Source organism: Oratosquilla oratoria, chromosome 2 (genome assembly GCF_046742065.1).
Source record: "Oratosquilla oratoria isolate Oo_2021 chromosome 2, ASM4674206v1, whole genome shotgun sequence".
Classification (NCBI taxonomy): Eukaryota; Metazoa; Arthropoda; class Malacostraca; order Stomatopoda; family Squillidae; genus Oratosquilla; species Oratosquilla oratoria.
In genome coordinates, this window is record NC_134778.1 from 1357193 (window position 1) to 1363378 (window position 6186).

Genomic DNA, 6186 nt, shown 5'->3' on the forward strand with positions numbered 1-6186 from the left:
GCAAAAGGATCTCAGGTGGGAATCCTCTGGTGTACTTAAGACCATACATTGTACAAGAATTCGTGAAGAAAATGAAGAAAAGTTTAAGTTCAAATTAATTCCCCTTCGTTTACTGAGTAATGGAACTTGACTAAAAGCATAAACTACGAAAGAGTCATGGGGCCTACAGATGAGTGACTTACATTTATATGATGATAAAAAGAAAGTGAAGAAAGTAGAAAGTGAATGAAGAAATATTATATCAAAGAAGAGACAGTTAACTGAATTAAATCCAGTAATTAAGGAGAGAAGGGAACTGAAAGTGCTGGTAGCAACTGAGCTAACAGTGGTGGCAGCGGTGGGATGAACCTCCTCCGAAGTGATTAGACAAGACTGAGGTAAAAGTGAACGGGTACACGAATCGACTTTAAAAACAGTGCACGCAACCACAACCATGTAGTGTACAACCATAACTAACGCGTATGTTAATTTCAATGACAAGGAAAAATGAGTCTTCATACTACGAGTGAACGATCTACAAGGCGATCTTCAAGGCGATCTACAAAGCGATCTATAAGACGATCTACAAAGCAGGGAGTGATTCACTACAAAGCAGCAGTGAACAGACTGACGAGGAACGACGAGGTTGACGAGCGACAAGGAGGCAGTCAAGTCAAATCAACTTTAGAAACTGAATGTATGAATAACACTGTTCTTAGACACGAGGTTCATACCTCGAATATTAATATTCCCAAATTCACCGGGGATGAAAACAACTTAGGAGTTAATAAATTTCTCAACATGATAGACAACTTAATTGTAAGCAAAAATATAACAGATATAAAAAAGGAAAATAGAAATTTTAAAAGAGAATGTAGATCCTGAGAAAAAAAGAGCTAGGTTTATCATAAATTTCCAGCAAATGGAAGATATCAACAAATATGAAGAGCATATAAAAAAATAATTAAAATTTTTATATCAAAGTGTGAAGAAAAGCCTATCAGGTCTTTGGTTAGAATGATCAAAGAAGTGAAAACAAGTGAATCAGACACAGAATACTTAGCAAGATTAGATAGATGGTCAAAAGACATGAATTCTATCTTGAAAGATTCAGATTGGATAAAAAGATCTAATGATAAAACGAAAGTTTCTCAGGTAATTCAATTAATCACATTTGGCTTGTTAACAAAAAACTCTCATGACTTAACGGCAGAAAAGCTGTATAAAGATCTCAAGTCAACACTGAATTTAGGGGAGGTAGATTATCTCCTTCAAGGGTACAGTGAGACCAGAATCATAAATCCATATGTGATGACAGTGGAACAACAGAAAGAAACTAGGAACTCTAGAAGTGAGTATAAGACAAGAGAATTTGGACATAGAGTTAGAAGCCCATCAAAGGATACTAGAATTGTATGTTATAATTGTGATACTTGGGGGCACAAAACACAAGACTGTTATTATGGAACTATTTGTAGAAATTGCAAATATGAGGGTCATAATGAATTCAGTTGTAGAAACCCACCTTTCTGTATGTATCATCAAAGGATAGGACATAGAACACATGAATGTAGAAATTTTCGTATGCACCCCGAAACAAGAGAAAAACAAAACAAAACAGATACAGAATAAACCAATACTACAGAACTCCCCATATAGATAGAAATAAACGGCATTGTGTTAAGGATAAGAGTGATGGAAGGGTGAAAGAAAACTCCAACATCAAAGATAGTTATAAACTGACAATTACAATTGGAAGGACTTCTGTAGGACCTCTCATTGCTGATAGAATGTTCAATAAAGCTATTCAAATACTTATTGATAGAGGATCTGTAGTTAATGTTATAACTAGTAGAGTTTTAAAACCAGGCGTGAAAATCTTGGAACCAATTCATTACTCACTGCAAGGAGTAACTGTAAATCAGTTAAAAACATGAGGTAAGGTTGAAATAGAAGTCATCTTATATACAAATGAACATTTGCACATTCCAGTGATAGTTTTAGAAGATTCCGTTTTTCCAGGAGATTTATTGATAGGATTTGCAACTATGAGAAAAGAGAACATGGTCATATGTCCTGCTAACTTAGGGATCCTAGTGAAATTTCAGTTAATCCCATTTCTAAATCAACCAGACTTAAGACCAGTGATAGGAATCAAAGAATCCCTAGAAATAGATAGGAAAGACAAAATTTATATTTTAGATAACGAGGCCGAGCGGTCCAGACCAACAGAAAGTAAAGCCACATATATTGAACCCAACTCAGATGTTCAAGAAATCCCATAAATGACTAATTCATCAACCACAAATGAAGCCTTGCAAATTGTGGGTGGTGGTGTAAGAAAGTCGACATTATTTCCAGAGCAATTGACAGGGTAGGATTGTAGTTGAAAGGAGTCACTGTTGACTGAAATTTTAACCTTACCAGAATCAATTAGATTAAAATGTTTGAAACTCGACTCAGGGCTTTATAAGTCAAATATGAACATGGTTGAAATATTGATGGTTAATAATTTGAATAAAGATATAGTCTTAAGGAAAGGTACACTAATAAGATGTTTTCAGGTATGTACAAAATTCATTAAGATTTTAAATAAGAGTACTGAGGAGGTGGAATTACCAATTTCATCAATCTGTTCAGTTCAGGAAGAAACAGAGTTGAGAAAGAAATACAAGAATCAACAAGAACCTACTAGTTGCCCTAAGTTGGATGAAAGCTTAGTTGCTTTGCTATTGAAGCATAATAAAGCAATTGCTTTGCCAGGGGACGCCTTAGGCAAAACAACAGTTTTAAAACTAGCCATTGTGGATAAACTGATCACTGAAATGTTATCGCAGGATATTATTGAACATAGTAAAAGTGATTGGAACTTCCCTTTGATTCTGGTGCCAAAATCAGATGATACTATGCTCCCAATTATTGATTATAGGGAATTGAATAAGCACACCATACGTGACAGGTTACCATTACCATTGATAGGGGACATCCTTAGAAGTTTGGGAACTGAGAATAGATATTTTAGCACTATAGATATCAAATCTGCTTTTTGACAAATAGAGTTGTATAAAGACTCACGAGAGTTCACAACATTTTCTACTCCAACGGGACACTAAGAGTTCATACGAATGCCATTTGGGTTATGTAATAGTCCATTAAATTACATGAGATTAATGAATACAGTTCTAGATGGGTTGTCAGGAAACACTGCCAAAGTATTTCTTGGTGATAGTTTAATAGTTTCCCAGACATTGGCTGAGCACTTTAAGAAATTAGATTAATATTCTCAAGACTAGTTGAGGCAGGATTGAAAGTGAAACTTGAAAAATGTAAGTTCTTGCGGGGAGTGTTATTATTTGGGACATAATGTAGACAGGCATATTCAAAGGTTGAAGCAGTAAACAATTTTCCAGTACCAAACAATGTAGAAAAAGTTAGAATTTTTGGGGGGATTGACAGGATATTATAGAATATTTATTCAACGATATGCTGACATTGCTAATCCATTAAGTTCTTTTTTTAGAAAGGACTCAAAGTTCATGTGGGAACCTGCACAACAGCAAGCTTTTGAGAAGTTGAAAGATAAACTCACGAGTTCTCCAGTTTTAATATTTCCAGACTATGATAAATGATTTATTCTTTGTACTGATGCATCTGGCATAGGGTTAGGCGGCATACTTATGCAAGAGAGAAATGGAACTTTGAAACCAATAGCTTACACATCTAGACTTTGTAATAGCGCAGAGAGGAGCTACTCTATAACAGAAAGAGAAACGTTATCAGTGATATATTCATTAAAAAAAATAGAGATATGATAATGGGATATCCAGAGTGTGGACTGATCATACAGCTATTCAAAACTTATTGAAACATAAGAATATTAGGGGTAGAAAGAATGTTGAAGCAGGAAAACACTGGAAGCGTGTGTTCTTGAAAATGCAAGGTTGGCCACGAAGAAAAACTATTAAAGCAGAGCGCTTTCGTGTATTCACATCTACAGTGCAAATAATACATAGTGAAAGGTACAAAAGTGCAGAATATATACGTGTGAAACACGGGCGACGTGGAGACATCCTGGTGAGAGAGGAGAGGTAGTACCCATGGACCAACTGTCCGTACGCGTTTACAATGGGTACGAAAATGTCCTACATGGTTACAATTTATACATATTATAAATTTTCTTTGCAAATAATGTTGTCTAGTTTATACTATCATTTTTCAGTGCGAATAAGACATAGTGAAAGGTACAGAAGTGCAGAAAATATGGGTTATAGTGTGGTCAAACTGTCCGTCTGTGCTTACAATGGGTACAAAATATCCTACATGCTTACAACTTATACTAGGGGTGATCAGAAAGTAATGACAGTCGGACTCGTAGCTGATGGACTATAAGTGTTGGGGGGCGGGGAGCAAGGGGCAGCAAGTGTTGCTTGTTGTTACATGTTTGAGCTTGTCGCTGTTTGTCTAGCTTACATTTTATCGTTGTGCTGTGCGATTGCGTCATTGTTGGTTTGCCTCTCTAACCGGAAACATGGATTTTTCGAAAGAAGGCTGCAGATTCTACACCTTCACAAGGTGGAAACTCGGGAAAAAAGCAACGGAGATCAGAGAGGAATTGTTGCAAGTTTTTCCCGAGTCTACTCCATCACTGGAAACTGTTTCCCGCTGGATTCGAGCTTTCGCAGCCGGAAAATTGCAGCTAGAAGATGATCATCGTCCTGGCCGCCCTCGGACATCCGTGACCGAAGCAACGACGGTCCGTGCGCGAGCCATCATTGACGAAGATCCAACTGTTACTCTTCGATTCTTATCCTTGGAGCTCGGTGTCAGTTATGGGAGCGCACATGACATCGTGCATGAACACTTAGGGCTGAGGAAGAAGTGTGCTCGATGGATACCTCATTTGCTTACGGAAGAGCAGAAGAGCGAACGGGTGCGGATTTGTCGTCTATGGCTGGCTGAATTCGAGCCAAATGGTCCGAAACGGTTCTCAGATGTAGCTACCGGAGATGAGTGTTGGATTTCTTTCTTCACCACCAGAGACAAGCAGTCTAACATGGTGTGATTGAGTGATGAAGAACCTCGACCTCAGATTCTGAAGGAAGGATTTCGCAGCAGGAAGCGCCTTTTCACCATCTTCTTCAATTCACAAGGACCAATGTGTGTGGATGTAATGCCTCAACAGTGTACTATCACAGCCCAGTACTACACTGATCACGTCCTTTCTCGAGTCCTGGAATATCAGGCCAAGACTGCACCAACCCGTCGCCGATCGCGCCTTTTGCTGCACCATGACAATGCTGCCCCCCACAAAGCTCGCCTCACTGTGCAGTTCCTGGAGCAGCAGGGGATCACACTTCTCCCCCACCCACCCTACTCGCCTGACCTTGCTCCCTGTGATTTTTGGTTGTTTCCAAAGATCAAGGGTGCGATCGCAGGGAAGCTGTTTCATCGCATCCAAGATCTGGCGCGAGCAGTCAATTCAGAGCTACGAGGTATATCGGCTTCTGAGTACCGTGAGTGCTTCATGAAGTGGTGAAAGAGGATGGAACGTTGCATAGAGGCAGGAGGGGAGTACTTTGAAGGAATGTAGGCCACTATTTGGATTTACCTCTGTACCGTGAAAATATATGGTATCACTGTCATTACTTTTTGATTACCCTCGTACATCTTAGAAATTTCTTTACAAATAAAGTTGTCCTACATGGTTACAATTTATACATCTTATAAATTTCTTTACAAATTTGTCTAGTTTATATTATAATTTTCAGTAAAAAAAAAATACATAGTGAAAGGTACAAAGTGGGTTATAGTGTAGACCAACTATCCTACATGGTTACAACTTATACATCTTAGAAATTTCTTTACAAATAAAGTTGTTTAGTTTGTATAACCCTAGATTAAGGTTTATATCATCATCTTGTGTGGTCTTGATTAAACTGCTTTCGATTACATTTCTTTCGACTATGTTGTTGCTATAAGTTGTTATTTTAGCTTATTCCCAATTTATAGGGTGATTAAAGGTACTGAGGTGTTGGAAAATACCACTGGACATATTTCCATCTTTAACACAGTTCTTATGTTGTTTGATTCTAACTTCGCGGTCTTTACTGTTTGACCGATGTAGAACTGGTTACATGATTTACAGGAGATTTTGTATATACAACCTTTGGAACAGTTTTTTGAATTGTTGATGAGGTATTTTTCAAT